The following is a 17,646-nucleotide window of genomic DNA, read 5'->3' as shown; positions in this document are numbered from 1 at the left end:
TAACACTTGACACAGCCTTTGTTTGTCCAAGGGACTGTTAAATAAGGAAGTTTGGTCCCCCTGAAGGCAGTTATGCCTTGGAACTTCCCTTCCAGTTCTTTTCCTGGGAGCAAGTTTCCTAGTATAATTGTTCTTAGCTCAAACTGGGTAAAACCATATAAAAAAGGACTATAAAACAGTAGTATGTATCTTCCAAAAACAAGAAGACTGTCCTCATTAGATGGCCTCTGTACACACACACAGTGTAATCCACCATGTGAAGGAGGCCTTCTACTCTATCTAATCTGGCTAACAGATTAATAATACACATGATTAATAAAGAATAAACCTAAGATGAAATATGAGCTGGTATGGTTCAATTTTTATTTGTTGTTAGAGCATGTGGTATAGCACATAAGGACCAACACTAGATGATGTGAAAACCCGTTCCCTCACATGGGACTTGGTCTCCCTTTCAAATGAAAATTTTTCAGTAAAGATATTGGTTCCATGGGTGCGCAGGTGGCGCAGTGGTTAGTGCGCATGACCCATGTATGGAGGCCTTGGTCCTCAATGCGGCTGACCAAGGTTCAAATCCGACCTGTTGTCCTTTTCCGGCCTTGCAGCCTGACCTATGACCAATCTATTTTTGACAGCCTCAAAAATCAGACATAGTTGTGGTTGCGCCTCATCTACAATAAAAACAGGATCCTACAGAAAATGCAGTCATAAGTAAAACAGACAGAAAATTGCGGCTTAACAATGTGATTACTGTGTGTGTATTTTTATGCCTTTCCATCATTAATTCTAAGCGCCTTTATTACGCATTCACTTAAGTTCAGTTTAATTATGTGTCGCCGCATCACAACACATGCAACCTGACACCACTTAACAGAGATGATTTAATCAAATCAACAGATTGGTTAAAAGTTTTCTCTCTATGGAAATCCAGTTGATTGCATTAAATCATTGACTGTGTAGGATCAATTCCTGAGAATGTGGCAACAGCAGACATTAGTTTGCATTGCTGATGAAGATTCTCAGTCATCCAGGTCATAGTCATTCCGTAAAAGTAAAAAAAAAAAATCCACTGGATTTGAAGACGTTTCGCTACCTCTCCAGGAAGCTTTCTAAATTCAAATATCTGGATCCGCATAGTTTGCATTGTCTTTGACTCTGCACTCCCTCACACTGAGGATACTTGCAGCAACAGTGCAGAGGAAAAGCTCCCCTTTGACATACAATAACACTTTATTTATAAAGACCTTAAAAAAAAAAACAACCTCAAAAAACAGGAACAGGAACCTCCAGCAGAATCAGGCTAGGTGTGATGTGTGAATGGCCTCCTGCCAAAATAGGCTGGGGGTGAAAAAGGAAGCGGATGCACAAAAGGTATGAGCCTGTCTGTAGTCGACAACTAGAGAGTCAGTTTCTCACTTAATTTACTTTGAATACTATCTCTAATAGTGAGGAAAATACGTATTTGAACACCCTGCTATTTTGCAAGTTCCCCCACTTAGAGATCATGGAGGGGTCTGCACTTGTCATTGTAGGTGCTTGTCCACTGTGAGAGACACAATCTAAAAAAAAAAAGTAAATCCAGAGATCAAAACACGATGCTACCCCCTACCACCCCACCAGCCCAGCCCCACACTGCACAATAGGGATGATACTCATCATTCTACTTCCTCCAAACACGATTATTGGAATTAGACAAAAAAGTTCTAATTTTGTCTCATCTGGCCGCATGACTTTCTCCCATGATTCCTTTGGATCATGGGAGGGCCTTGACTTGTGCTGGTTTAAGCAGGGGAACCTTCCGTGCCCTGCATGATTTTAAACCATGATGTCTTAGTGTATTACCAAAAGTAACCTTGGAAATGGTGGTTTCACCTCTTTTCAGGTGATTGACCAGCTCCTCCTGTGTAGTTCTGGGCTGATTTGTCACATTTCTTAGGATTATTGAGGCCCCACGAGGTGAGATCTTGCATGGAGCCCCAGTCCGAAGGAGATTTAAGTCCTTTTTAGCTTCTTCCATTTTCCATGATTGCTCCAACAATTTTCACCAAGCTGCTTGGCAATTTCCCCGTAGCCCTTTCCAGATTAGTGGAGGTGAACAATTTTGTCTCTAGGGTCTTTGGTTTCGGCCAAGTTAATGGTTGGATTCTTACTAATTGTATGGGTTGGACATGTGTGCTTTGGCAGCTAATGACCTCAAACAGGCGCATCTAATTTAGGATAATAAATGGAGTGAAGGTGGACATTTTGAAGGCTGACTAACAGGTCTTCGAGGGTCAGAATTCTACCTGATAGGTGTTCAAATGCTTATTTCCTGCTGTATCATACAAATAAATAGTTTTGAAAATCATACATTGTGATTTCTGTTATTTTTTTAGATTAGGTCGCTCACAGTGGACATGCACCTATGATGACAATTCCTGGCCCCGAAGTGGAAAAACTTGTAGAATAACAGGGTGTTCAAATACTTAGTTTCCTCAATGTAACTGTACAGTTTTTTATGTTGTAATTTTTACAAATAAAACTGCCCACCATATGACTGTAAATAATATATCTATTCTTTCAGCTGCGGTTTTTATTGGTCATCTGTCTCCATTGTCCATATTGGATATTGCAAAATAAAATAGCTTCTCTGAAACTCCATTAGATCCTTCTCTTGTTAATTTTCTATCAGAGAATCTTGAGAACAAAATAATGCCCAATTCTTTTAATCCACTAATACATCTTAACGATTATGGGAATATCTCTCCTAATCATTTTAGCTTTCATAATGTTCATAATGTTTTTGGTTTAGGCTCAATTATGTAGGCTGAACTAGATGTTTAAGCAGAGTTATTGGAATGCAATATGAAGCGCTATCCTAAGGTTGTGAAACAAAAAAAAAAGAAGAAAGAAACACTATTTATCCAAGAACTTGTTTACTTTGCCAATAAAATATGATGCCTGGTTCTGCTGGAGGTTTCTTCCTGTTAAAAGGGAGTTTTTCCTCTCCACTGTCGCTACAAGCATGCTTAGTGTGAGGGATTGTATTTGAGTCAATGAGTCAATGCAATCAACTGGTTTTCCTTAGATAGAAAACTTTGTATCAATTTGACTGTATGATCTGGTTGAACTGTAAAGTGCCTTGAGATGACATGTGTTGTGAATTTGGCGCTATATAAATAAACTGAATTGAATTGAATTGAATTGATTACTGTATCTGCTTGTTGAACAAGTGTATGACATTCCTGGGTATAAATGAAACGTATATCACATGATACTTGTCTCTCAAGTATCATATCGTATTTAACTTCAGCTTTCTGTTTTGCCAGAAACAAAAACTGGCTAACTTTCACATCCCCTTTTTGAGTGTGTATTTATAAAGTTAAGAACAGGTTACTTTCCCTGACTGACATCAGCATGGGTGCATTTTTTGCTGGAATCTTGTAAAATGTTAAAAATATTTTTAAAATGACAAGAAGACTAATGAAACATTATAGATCCTGCTCTATTTAGTTCAAGCCAATGCAGATATGCTGCCCTCACGTGGACGCTAAAGCAAATATACGACAAACATCCCAAGGTTTAATTCAGTTCAGTTCAGTTTATTTACATAGTGCCAATTCACAACAGATGTTATCTCAAGATACTTCACAATTCAACCAGATTGTGCAGTCAGATTGGTTCAAAGTTTTCTATCAAAGGAAAACCAGTTGATTGCATCAACTCATTTGACACAGTTTGATGGAGGAGACTCTCTCCTTTTCATATTTCTTCAAGACGATTTCCCAAACCCTAAAAGTTCTTTGCAATGGACAAATATCTTTAATCTTTCTTCAAGACATCCTGCTAAAGGGACAGACAGGATTTGCTGTATATAGGTAACAAAGGTGCATCCATCCATCCATCCATCCATCCATCCATCCATCCATCCTCCCCGCTCCAAGGTGGGGGTGATGCCGTTCTTCAGCAGTCTTTGGGCAAAAAGCGGAATACACCTTAGATAGGTTGCAAGTCTTTCGCTGGGCAACAGAAACCATGCACAGGCACGCACACACCTATATATCGATATGTATTGCTCGTACTAAGTCACAAACTGGTTTTAGCACCAATAAGCTAGTTGGCAAAGAGTAACTAACATGCTTTATAACAGGCACTCCCCTCATCAGTGATGCATCAATGATCCATGTCTCCCTGTCATGGTAGAGGACATTTTTGACTTAATGTTGTGGGGGTGACCTCTCGGATACCAGGTTTTAAACTAGATAAATAAATCTGCCCACCAAGACAACACATTTCCCTACTGTGTGAACAATTTGTACAGTTTCTAAAAGACAAACAGTTAAACAATTGATGATTTTGTGAGACCTTATTTTAGTTCAGACTCTCCTAATTTTTTAAGCTATACGGTATAAACAACTGTGGATTATTTACGTTTTTCTGCAGAACCACGCATATTACAGTACTAAAAAGGACTGCATGAAAATCCTGGATGAGACTGGACTGCTTTCCTTAAATGTTTCACTGTTACATCTGTCTATGCCACGTTGACGTACTCACCAGTAGCAACTGGAACAGCAATCCCTCAGGAAATATTGGCTTTCATGATGAATTTAGTTGACACTACTTTTAGAATCAGAAGCTACATCTTGATAGAGGACTGTTAGAGTAAAACATGGGCTTTAGCAAAGTACTGTTACACACACTGAAAAAGAGGAACAGAAGATGCATGCTTCCTTTCTTCCTGCTGTTTTAAGAAATGGGTTTTTCCTCTGAACTGTGTAATAGTTTGTCATTACTTTGACTCATCTTTGCTAGCGACCCATGTTCGTCATGTAGGAAATTACAAATAAGATTTTATTAAACTGTGATAAATGTAAGTTTCAAAGGTTCAACAGAATATGGTGTTTTTTGTAGGCCTTCTAAAGTCAACAATAAGCCTATAAATGACAAGATATTTGTTTTTTTTGGGGGGATCTACATTTCCTACATAGAAGAAAAACAATTACCTTCTCTACAATCCACCTCTCCCCATGTGTGTGCTGCCCATTACATTGTCAGAGCGGTGCTGCAGAACAGCAATTCTTGTAACTGGGTTCTTCTTTAGGGAGGAGGAAAGTGTAAGACCTCTTGCTGGACAAAAAAATATTTTCACAACTGATACATTACATTAAAAGTTACTGTCATTGTGGAGATTAGGAAAAAATAAATATACTCCTAAGTCTGAACTTAGAGCAGAAATGATCCACTCTGCCTCACCACTTATTGATCAGAAAAAGAGGCAGACTTGTTCGCTAGGCATCCACAATGTGGTCAAGGTACGCTTTATTTTTTCGAGGGGGTGTGTAATCAGTGTGCTGTGCAGTGATGGATATTTTCTTCCCAGGAAAGCGATAGTTTACTGCTTAGAGACAATTCGTGAGGATTACACAAACATGGATGAATCAATCAAGATATAAGTTTTGGGCATAATGTTGATAAAGGAATATGATTATAACCTGGTTAAAAGCTAAAATTCTCATTATGCATTGTATTGACCCTTAAATGACCTAAAACTAAGGTCTTCAAGAGGGGGGCCGTGACACCTAGGGGGTCCACTGTGGTACTGCATGGGGATCGCAAAAGTTTTGGTTGATTAGACTTTTTTTAATATTCCTCCCTCGTTTAGTGATAATGGTATGTGTAACAAGTGTGGTATTTTTTTAGCTTTAGAGGCGAAGGTGTAAGAGTTAAAATCCAGGCTTCAGGCCATTTGAACATCCAAGAGTTAAAGTAGGCCCCCCATGTAGTTGTCCTCCAAAAGTGCCTGAGCAGCCAGGCGATTGGGTAACTGTACGCAGAAAGCATAGACGAGGATCTCTGGTCACTGGTCACCACCATCCCGTTCACGTTTCTAACCGATTTTCCCCGCTCAGTGATGCACCCACTGAGAAGCCCACTCTGGTGATTGGCAGCTCAATAGTCAAAAACAAGGAATCAGAGACACCAGGGACCATGGTCAAATGTTGACCAGTAAAAACTGCTGGCTAAGGATAAGGTTAAATACAGTAAGATTGTTATTCACGTAATGACACCCGGTTACGCAGATCGAAGCTCAATAAATGTAGTATTTCTTCAGTGTGTTAGTTTGCCAAAACAATGTCGGACTCCGTAATTTTATCTTGTCCCCTCCCTGATCTGACCAGTGATGACATGTTTAGCCGCATGTCGTCATTCAACCGCTGGTTGTCTAGCTGGTGTCCTGAAAACAATGTGCACTACTTTAATAATTGGCAATCCTTTTGGGGAAAGCCTGGTCTGGTTCGGAGAGACGGCATCCATCCCACTTTTGATGGCGCAGCTCTTCTTTCTAGGAATCTGGCTCTCTGCAGCCTATCTGCAGCTTCTGTACTGTTACCGATTCATTACTCCATCCAGACAGTGTCTTGTCCATGACCAAAATCTAATAAATTAGAAAAGACTCCCAAAGGAGTAAACCATGACAATCTAATAAAAATGTAAGTAAGTCCAGTTTAGGAAAAAGTTAAAATTATTAAATGGGGTTTATTTAACATATTTTTCTTCAAAAAGTCTGCTAGTGTTAAAGAAAAATTATTTTTTAGACTTTAATACAGTTAATCTTATGGCATGTGTAAACACTCTCACTTGAACATATTTCTTAATTTTGAACAAGGCTGTGTTAATTATTTAAAACTACTAATGGGTAAGTATTTAGAGCACCATACCATAAAATGAGTATCTCCTGGGGGCGAACATTATTTAAGCCTGCAGGAGAGATTTCTGCTTGGTTTACAGAAGGTCAAAAGTCTTCCAGAATAAACAACCAGGGATGGTGAGGCCCCCCGCATTCCACAAGCTGTCTGTGAGAGCTTATCTTGTGTTTTATGACTTTAGGAATTCTAGATGCCAGGACAAGCTTTCCGCCTTTTCTTGTTAAAACAAAGAAGCAAATGACCCCAGATGTTTGCAGTAAATAAGGGGAAGCCCTAGCAGTGTCACAGATGGCTTTTGGTTGGAGGAACGAGGGCCAGCCCTTTTTGAATGGATTAGATACAAGATGATAAAGCTTTCTAAATAGAAGAAAAAGATCAGATTTTGCTCTTGCAAACTCTCCAAAGATGTCTTGTACGTCTTTGCTTTCTTTCCTCCTATGTCAGGTAATGAAATGTATGTCTCTGTTGTTCTGCAGTTTCTGGTGTAGGTTTGTGCATTGTCTTATTTCTAAGTTTATGCATTGTCTTATATTGGATTAAACTCTGTAATTCTGTGATGTCAACACGCCTTGCTGATTTTCATATTACCAAACGCAGCTCGCCGGGTGGACCTGGAGAGGGAAGAAAATGAAAAGCCAACCTTTTTCCAAAGTTAACTATGTTAGAATATTTTCTTCCTTTAGAATTGGGGGCTCGTGCCGGTTCTGGAATCTCGGCGCGCGGCTGTTTGGTCCTGATTGATCCGTTTCGGCCCGACGCTTCGGTGTGGTAAGACAGTATTTGATTATTTTTCAGTTGTCTGAAGCGCCGTGTGGTCGGACCGGGGCTGATTCAGAAGCTGCAGAGGTAGATAGGATCCCTCCTAAATGAGTCGGTTGTTTAAGGATTTGAATAAATACACATTACAGGGAACTGTGGCTAGTTCAAAACAGAGCCTTTACGTTAACTCTGACTTAAGCTGGGTTTTAAAAAATGTATATTCTTTTTACCCTGAGGAGCAATGCCTGGGCCTCTAAAAAAAGTATTTTGGAAATTTGTGTATTGGTTAGTTTTGGCTTGTATCAGCCGGAGATTTCGACTCATCTCCAGTGGACTTATAATTATTTGGGTTAATTGGATCGAGTTGTATCACTCATGGAAAAGGACTAATAGCGGGTTAATTGGACCGAGTTGTATCACTCGTGGAAAATAAAGGACTAATAGCAGGTTGGATCACCTTTCTTTGGCACCCTTAATCGGGTTGCTTATAGTATAAAGGACTAAAATAAATTATTTGATTTAATACGGGTTCAATCGCTCTCCCCAGCTGAAAAAGAAAAAACCTTTTGTCACTGGGCGGATTGAGTGATCGAATAAACTAAATTGAGGCTTATTTTCGCCTCGAGCTTGACCCAGCTCTGAAGTGTAGGACTGAGAAGTTGAAATGAGAATAAAAGGGATTTGTAAAATTGAAATTGGACAATTAAAAGATGCGTCATACATTCTTTTAGCCGGCACCTGACGTTTTCTTTTCTTTTCTTTTCTGTCTTTTCTTGACTGAACTACAACGTTGTCTGTGTTTCTGTGTTTTGTATGTTTCTTAGTGTTTGTGTGCGTGCTTGGCTGCGGGTTGATTTATGGCTGTGTGTCTATCTTCCCCCGTTATACTGTAGCCTATGTCCCACCACGCGCTGCTGTCTATTCGTCTGTCTGTGTCTGAATTGTGCTGAGATTGTGCGGAAGTGATTTGTGTTTCAAGATTGTGTTCTGAAATATTGTTAAATATTTTTACTGGATGTTGTATTACTAACTTTCTGTTAAAATTTTCTTCTGTGGGACAGAGGTGTCTCCGTTTTGGATGCAAGTTTTGTTTCACAGCAGGGGGACTGATTGACCCCCCTTATTTGCATTTTGGGAGTGCTTCAGTTCTGTTAGCACTGATGTCCAGCTGACTTTTTCAGGATTCTTGGATTTTGATGTGAATTACTCTTAGAACTGTGTTTTGTGTTGAGAAGAAGAGTACAAAATAACAGATTTACAGATGTTTTTACTTTCTCAGCGGGTGAAATGTGTTGCATCAGTTCCAGGCTAGAGCACTGGAATGATCCAATTGTTTTTTATAATACTGTAACATTGACAATCACTTAAATTTCTAGGTTTCCTGACAGGATGGAACACCCTCACTGATTGTAAGAGAACAAAAATGAGAACATATGGATGTTTTTCTGCGTAACAGTGTTTTCTACACTGTTAATGTGGGACATGTTGAAACACTAATGAATGACTTTGTTTCTTGTAGGACGATCTTCGTGTGCAGCCCATTTCGCATATTACATGACCACATGAACGGTTTTTGGGTTTTCCTACAGGGGGTCTAGGTAGCCATTTAATAACAGTGGGCTATCATGAAATACGGTTGTGTGTATAATTTGGAGTTTTTAAAAAGGTTCACTCAAAACTGAACAATATTAGAACTATTGGATAATAATGTCTTTTTATTATTTTTTTCAACCTTGGTGTTATAATATTTGTGTTTAAGACTTGTACAGGATGAATTTTGGTTTGAAATCTGGGGTAACATCCTGCATCTTTCTTACAATGTGTTGATGAGTCTGCTTGAGTGTGAATGAGAGTGAATGTGTAGGCAGATGGCCTTTGATGGGTTTTAGGATGCTCTATGTAAATATGACCTCAGTTTAGTGTGTAGCTGTGTGATATTTTTCTTATTTTAAACTATTTAGGTACACTGAAGGTTTTGTTTCATAAATATGTTTTTATTACTGCTTTAAGGGACAATTTTAAGGTAATGACGATTTCATATTTTGGTGTCACAATCTGGTTGAAGCTGAATCATCTGCTTGTGCAGTGAAATTAATATGAAACGAGAATTCAGCCTTGGCTTAAAGCAGATAGATGTAGTTATTAGGAAATTGTGTTATCCACTTTGACTAACAACACTAACAAACTAACCTAAATTCTAACTAAATAAACTTGGTTTATATTTCATATGGGTGACTGATTGGACATGTTGAAATTTTAGCATAATGGGGGAAAGTTCTTCCATTTTTGTTTTTCCACCTCTAAATTGTTTTTCTTTTGGAAATAAGAAAACACAGGGGGATGTTACAAAGATAAGACATTACAGATGGAACTTTGAAATTTACATAATCTCAGTCTAGTTTGAATACTAGATGGAAGATTTGGAGAAATGGTGGAACATCTTATGATATTTTGGTTTTTCAGCAAATTATTATATAAAAGTGACATAGATTCCAAATTGTTTTCAAAATGATAATTTTATTATATCAACAGGGGGAGAAGCAGAAGTAGACCCTAATTCCTGGTAAATTTTTGGATATGGTTAATGGTAAATTAGTTAATCAATAATTTTGATTTTTTTTCGATTCAACAATAGTGAATTATGGATTTCTTTAATGTAGAGTCATATGGCCTTCCTGCTTTGCTAAAATATGATGTATGTGATATAGAAGCTTCTACTAAATTAGATTTGATCATCTCAAATTGAACGGTTTCAAATAACATCTATGCCATGTCTATTTACATTTAAAATTGTTGATAGATTTCCGCATCACTGCTGACTTTGATTATATACAGTTGGGTGTAAATTGTTAATTTTGAGGAAAATTTTGGTTAAAACTGCTATGAAATTCAGATAAAATGTAAAGGATTTCTGAAATTTTGAAATAGGACTTTGTCTTGAAGCGTGGGACAACGATAAGGATGTTTGGTATTTAGTAGAACAATATGCAATTCATAATTATTTGACCAAGGGCAATTCCATCACAACTTTTATAAGTATCAGTACTTGGACATTCTAGAGTTTGTTCTAATTCTTTAATGAGTTTGTGAGGTTTTGATTTTAGAATTTGTAGTTGATATTTGGCACAAGCAGAGTGAATGTCATCGAGGTATTGACGTTTATTGATGTTGAACAGTAAGTGTCATTATTTTCTTAATTCTGGCACATCCGATCGTGGACTATTTTAACAAATTTCTATCTATTCTTTTTGCAGTTCAGGATTTGGGGCAGTTGGCCGTTTGTGCTATAACAACAACAAATCTAGCGCCACACGGGAGGAGGCATCACAAGATAAATTTTATTTATGATAGTGAAAGTAACAAAATGTGGCAAATATAAGTTTTGCTTTTTAATTAGTTTGTATTATTTTTTCTCTGGCAGTTCTCCTTCCTTCTGACTTGATGGCAATCTTGGGGGAAGGGTCTTTTAAGCTCAGAGATCATGGGAAGATGTATTTGAAGGGATCTTCTTGATTACCGCATCAGGCCGCTGTTGTTGCTGAACAAAGACATGATGATGCTGAACTAGGCCCATCTTCTGCTGGACTGTTGTATGAAAGCCGAACGCTGTTGAGCGATTACGAAGGTCAGTGAAAGCGAACTGTTCTCCTGCTGTACATGATGATGCTGCACGTGATTGCAAAGTGCTGCTCATAGGACCTGGCAACAGATGTCTCCTTTGACTGTTGCTTTTCATGCCGGGCTGATAACAAAAGGGACTCAGGCGTTATCTGTGGGAGTCTTCTATGGCTGGAAATCAGCAGTGAGTCGGGACCACAAAGATCATAGACAAACCCGGACGGGGGCTTCAGTAGATGACTGGTCTGCTGGTTTCTATGTCCTGCTCTGTCGACCACGAAAGGCTGACCAAAGTTCATCAAAGCGGGACTGTATCCAGATGTTTCTGCACTGCTGGAATGACTGCTTCTCTAGACACGTTCTGATTCAGCAGATAAAGAATTGGGGCATGGCAAGTCGCTCAGCGGTGGTCCTGTTGTGTGTTCTCATGTTTGATCCTGGATTCTCACCTCTGATCATGTGACCTGGGCGCCAAGGCCCACTCCTGGGGTTCTCTTCAGTCTGCAGGTTGGAGACGAAATGGGTGCCAACAAAACTTGGTAGTGGTGAATAAGTTATTTTCTTTAAATTTTTGTAGTGTGTGATGCCATTGTTCTCTTCTTATTTTAGATATAGCACTGATGCGCCCTGCTGTCTTCATGTCCTGAAGCCCTGCAGTGTAATTCTAAGTGTTAAGAACACCCCATCCCCTGGGGTCAGAGGTTTTACAATGCAGTTTGGGGGTTGGTTTGCACCAACTGTTACGACACTGCATTCCTCCATGGTTCACTCTGTTTGTCTCACAAAATGCTAGTGTGTCTTTTTCCCTTCCTGCCTGAAAAGAATGGGCAGGGACTAATTATTGCAATTACATTTTTTTTTTTAACTATAGCTGAATTGCATTGTGTGTTACGCTTCATCTACTAAGGAAGATGATCTAAATTTTATTTACATAGTACAGAGGCTACCATTCAGTAAAAATAAATTTTAAATTTAAATGGAATTTAAAATTAAGGTGTTAAAGTGGATTGATGGGTGTCTATAGAGCTTACTGAGCAAATGACACCAAGTTCTATGTTGATTTCATAAATTTAATCAAACATTAGAATTCTTTGATTGAGGTGTGCAGATTGTAACAGTAACTGGGACACCATGTTTGAATTGCATCCAACTGTGTTACATGAGGCTAAAGTTAGTGGTGATAGCGGATTTCATCTCAATGAGTTGTATAGGATTTTTATTGTATTCTATGACAGAACATTTGTTCTGTTATAGAAACAGGGGGACATGAATGGAATTGATCTGATAGGCAAATTTTTAGTTTGGATCTCTGCATTTACTTTTCGGAAAAAGAGGTTATTGAAGTTAAATCAAAATACATTAAATGTTTTACGGTGTATTACCAGCATTAAAGATGAGCTAACTATTTGGATATGAAATAAGTAAAATGTATAAATTGAATATACTAAACAAAATATTGACTATATAATAATTTACATAAAATAGTGTTCTTAAACTAAGGAAGGTGATCATTGGATTGTTGTATCTCTATTCATATGTTTTAAAATAAGTTGTTTAACTAAGACATCCAGGAAGGTCTAAACTAAAGATTTACATCATTTAATAAATTTAGCTGTATTGAATCTCTCTCCAAAACTGAAAAGGCATTGATAATTGATAAACAATATAAAAAGGGTAATACATTATTCAATTAAATATTTTATAAATAGGTTTTCAAATGAATAAATGGATCAAAGGTAAAAATGGTTGAAATTTTTTGAGATTTAAAATATGAGTGGAATAAAGTAGGTCATTTTTATATTTAGTGACAAGGTTAACTATACTCATGTAAAGCAGGCTGATCATTTTTAAGGTTTAAAAAATAGAAAATATGATGATTGAAATTAAATTGGTCTAAATTGGAGATGAAGACAGTGAAGCTGTCATAAAGTGTCGGATTAATTATTAACCAATCAACAGGGTTCTCCCCATATGAGCTCCAGACAGGACGGATGTTTCCAGGACCTGATACCCGCATTCCAGGATGGAAAGGTAAGCTTGCACATTTATCTCATAAAGATTTCTTCAATGAGTTACAGGTCCTGGCAGCAGAATTTACAAAATACCAGACGTCACAGGAACGTCCAGGCTCGGGATCAGTTCGGGGAATCGACTGGGTGCGCCTGATGGTCATCAAAAGAAAGTGGTCTGAACATCGCTTCGCCAGACCATACCGAGTCGTGGAGAGTACATCTCATGCTGTCCGTCTACAAGAGAGAAGGAGACACGTGGTTCCATTGGAGTCAGTGCACAGCAGCTGAGGAGCCACGGCGCACGCTGCAGGGCATACAGGAGAATCTACAGTCTCAACCTGCGGTCGAGGAGTGTCTGAGGCACATCACAGCGCGGAGGAGGATCTGCATTTCTGGGCAGAAGTCTGCCAAAACCACTTCATTTTCCTGAATTACAAGGCTTAAAAGGCCCAGACAGGCACAATAATCCTGTTCCGGTGTCCTTCCATTGAGAAAAGGAGATTGCACCCTCTCCTTAAACTCACTGTTAAATTGGCATAATACTCCAATTTTCAGTGAGCAACGGACACTCAGGTGGAAAACCTGAGGTTTACAACCGAGGAGGAACACGTGAAGGATCCAGCTACAAGATCATCATTAACTTATCTTCTTTTTATTGCGTGTTTCGTTTTTTGCGAACTCTTCAAGAACATTCAGTCGTGGGTGAGCGGTTAGGGTGTCAGACTTGGATCCCAAAGGTTACCGGTTCGACTCCTGACCCGCCAGGTTGGTGGGGGGAGTAATTAACCAGCGCTCTCCCCCATCCTCCTCCATGACTGAGGTACCCTGAGCATGGTACCGTCCCGCCACACTGCTCCCTTGGGGCGCCATTGAGGCCCCTTGCACGGGTGAGGCATAAATGCAATTTCATGGTGTGCAGTGTTCACTTGTGTGTGCTGTGTCACAATGACAATGGGAGTTGGAGGAGTTTCCCAAAGGGCTTTCACTTTCACTTCACATTCGTTTCTTTTTGGGCGTATTTTTGGATCGTTTCCTGACGAAGAATTCATATTCATTTTTGAAAGACTATCGAAGGAGCATAGAGACGAACTCTAACTTCTTATTGTTGAATTGTGAAAAAAAAAGAAAAAAAGGTCTTTTGTAATTTTTATGTGTTTATGATGTATTTTTTTATGTTGTTATTGTTTTGTATTGACAAATTGTAATTTTTGTGGCGAGTATTGTCTTTTAAGTCTGCTGAGCATTTTTTAGTAATTTCGAGATATCTTGTTCTGGTTTTCTAATTTTATACTTGGGCTAATATTTCTATTGTGTGTTTTCTTCTATTGACATAACTGAGTTTTATGATTTTTCATGTTTGATAAGTGAAATGTATTTTTAGTTTAGTTTTTACTGGTTAAAATTTTGTGGTTCATCAGGTGAGTATTAAATTGTTGGACAGCGCAAGATACATTTGATAAGTTTAGATTATGGAGTTCAGCTTCAGACACATGTCCTGGCAGTGGACCTAGGAGGTGCTGTTTAAAAAGGGGACTGTTATAAAATTGGGCTAATGTTTTAGTTTTTTAGTATACTAAATAGTTTTTTGGTTCCTCTATTAGAAGGCTTAATCAATTTATTTGTGAGGTCTGTATGTCTCAGACCTCAAAACGGGGACTGTTAAAGAAAAATGATTATTTTTTAGACTTTAATACAGTTAATCTTATGGCATGTGTAAACACTCTCACTTGAACATATTTCTTAATTTTGAACAAGGCTGTGTTAATGATTTAAAACTACTAATGGGTAAGTATTTAGAGCACCATACCATAAAATGAGTATCTCCTGGGGGCGAACATTATTTAAGCCTGCAGGAGAGATTTCTGCTTGGTTTACAGAAGGTCAAAAGTCTTCCAGAATAAACAACCAGGGATGGTGAGGCCCCCCGCATTCCACAAGCTGTCTGTGAGAGCTTATCTTGTGTTTTATGACTTTAGGAATTCTAGATGCCAGGACAAGCTTTCCGCCTTTTCTTGTTAAAACAAAGAAGCAAATGACCCCAGATGTTTGCAGTAAATAAGGGGAAGCCCTAGCAGTGTCAGAGATGGCTTTTGGTTGGAGGACCGAGGGCCAGCCCTTTTTGAATGGATTAGATACAAGAGGATAAAGCTTTCTAAATAGAAGAAAAAGATCAGATTTTGCTCTTGCAAACTCTCCAAAGATGTCTTGTACGTCTTTGCTTTCTTTCCTCCTATGTCAGGTAATGGAATGTATGTCTCTGTTGTTCTGCAGTTTCTGGTGTAGGTTTGTGCATTGTCTTATTTCTAAGTTTATGCATTGTCTTATATTGGATTAAACTCTGTAATTCTGTGATGTCAACACGCCTTGCTGATTTTCATATTACCAAACGCAGCTCGCCGGGTGGACCTGGAGAGGGAAGAAAATGAAAAGCCAACCTTTTTCCAAAGTTAACTATGTTAGAATATTTTCTTCCTTTAGACTAGTTAATGACTTAAATTGTGATAATCAAATTGATTTATGTTGCCTTACAGAAACTTGGCTGCAGCAAGAGGATTATGTGAGCAAAAATGAGGAAACTCCTTCTAGTTATTTAAATGTTCACATATCCAGAAATTCTGGGCGAGGAGGAGGAGTAGCAACAATCTTTCAGTCTGACTTACTGATTACTCCAAAGGCAGTTAATAACTACAACTCTTTTGAACATTTAACCCTTAATCCCTTATCCAAATTGCAAAGCAAGAAAACCTCTTATTTTTGCTACTTTGTATCGCCCACCAGCTTCCTGTTAAATCCAGAATACAATTTGAAATTCTCCTTCTCACATAAAAAGCGTTAAATGGCCAAGCTCCATCTTATATCAGAGATATAATTGTTCCCTATGTTCCTAACAGAGCACCTCACTCTCGATCTGCAGGTTTATTAGTGGTTCATAGAATTTGTAAAAGTAGAATGGGAGGCTGATCTTTTAGTTATCAGACTCCTGTGGAACCAATTATTGTACCAGTTTTAGTCCACGAGAAGACACCCTGCCTACTTTTAAAGGTAGGCTTAAAGCTTTCCTTTTTGATTAAGCTAATATTAAGAGTTGCTCAGGTTATCCTGATGTATCTCTATAGTTATGCTGCTATAGGCTTAGACTTCTGGAGGACATAGGGACCCCTATTTCATCATTCTGCTTCATTCTATCTCTATTCCCTGTCATGATCTGCCCTGATAGCCCACCTAAATCCCTCATGCCTTTCACCTGCTTAACTCTCTCCAGCTCCCAATTGTCACTCATCTCATCCACCTGCAGGTTTCCCTTATATTGGGCTCAGTTCCAGCTATCAGGGCTGGTCATTGTTTGTTTGCTGTTTGTTTGTTCCCTGTTTGATTTCTGTTTCTCCGGTCGGTCAGTTTTAGTTAGTTCAAGGGTTATTGTCCCTTTTCCAGTGAGGAGTTTATTCTTAAGCCAGTGTCCTCAGGCAAGTTATTTCCCTTACCAGTGGTGAGAGCGTTTCAGCATTTCACTAGTGATTCTGTTTTCCTGATTCCGTTCCCTCTCATCCACTGGCCCTGTCTGGTCTGCTCGCCTGAGCCTCTGTTAGACTCCTGCTGGATTTTGCCTCAAAGGTGCATTTTTCTGTCTAAACTGGATGCTCACCACACCGGACCCTGGACCTTGAAAGAATAATTTATCCTTTATGGTACGCCAGCATTCATAACATGTAGGCGAATCACTGTCGAAGTGTGTATGAGAATAAATTATGAACAGTCTAGTTTGTGCCTTCAACTCGTTGCCCATAGTAAGACCATACTTGGAATACAAAACCGAATATCTTCAGAACAGCTCCAAATGACACAAAACTAATATGGGTAAGTAGAACATGATGTAATAACGTAAAATCAAGGGGTCAATGTAAAAAAAAAGGTGTTCCCCTTTAAACATACACCTCCATTCGGTGTATTTGTATGTAATTCGCCTCTTTTGATTGGACAACAATTCAGTCTGTGAAGAAAATTGTCTTTATAGCAAGAAAAGAGAGCAATGGATACTGGTACTGTAAGTCAATAATTACATAAAGAATATGTTTACACAAACTATAAATACATTTGAAGAACTGTCCTGTTAAGTTCACCTACTACGTTATGAACACCATAACTCTGACCTTTAACTAGCTTCTTACTTCCTCCTTTCATGACTTCAAAATGTCTTTGCTGGACTTATAGTTGGCAAGAAAGAAGTTGGCTGTTCCATGTTTAAAAGTAGGGTTTGTTTGCAATGCAATGCAAATTTTAACATGTAGGCAACTTTTTGATGGATATGCAGCTTCATGTCAGGGACGGTTGTTCACATGTGAGTAAAAAAAGCACATTCAGGTTTGGGGTTTTTTTTTGTTGCGTAAATGTGTAATGCAAAATGAGTCAATGCTTCTCAGTGACGTGTCCTTCCCTTGAAGCTGATAGGGGATAGATTAAGTGTAAAACTCAGACTAAAAAAAAGAGTCCAAAAATAAAACGGAACAGGAAATAAAGAAGGAAGCTCAGCTGAATTAATGTGAACTTTATCACATTGCTCAACTTTGTGA

General features: G+C 38.6%; 1 protein-coding gene across 1 annotated transcript in view; it reads right to left on the bottom strand.

Annotated features, from left to right (window-relative positions):
• Positions 1-4,688, bottom strand: part of LOC119798246 — a 30,324-nt gene extending 25,636 nt beyond the window's left edge. The window contains exon 1 of the mRNA XM_038307602.1: positions 4,537-4,688. The gene's annotated coding sequence lies outside the window, so the exon portion shown is untranslated. The remainder of the gene's footprint in view (positions 1-4,536) is intronic.
• Between the last annotated feature and the right edge of the window lie 12,958 nt (positions 4,689-17,646).

The sequence above is a fragment of the Cyprinodon tularosa genome, unplaced genomic scaffold (genome assembly GCF_016077235.1).
Source record: "Cyprinodon tularosa strain WSP-4 unplaced genomic scaffold, ASM1607723v1 ctg615, whole genome shotgun sequence".
In the NCBI taxonomy this organism is placed as follows: Eukaryota; Metazoa; Chordata; class Actinopteri; order Cyprinodontiformes; family Cyprinodontidae; genus Cyprinodon; species Cyprinodon tularosa.
The sequence above is the reverse complement of the archived record's forward strand: the minus strand, read 5'-3'. Positions and strand labels throughout refer to the sequence as shown.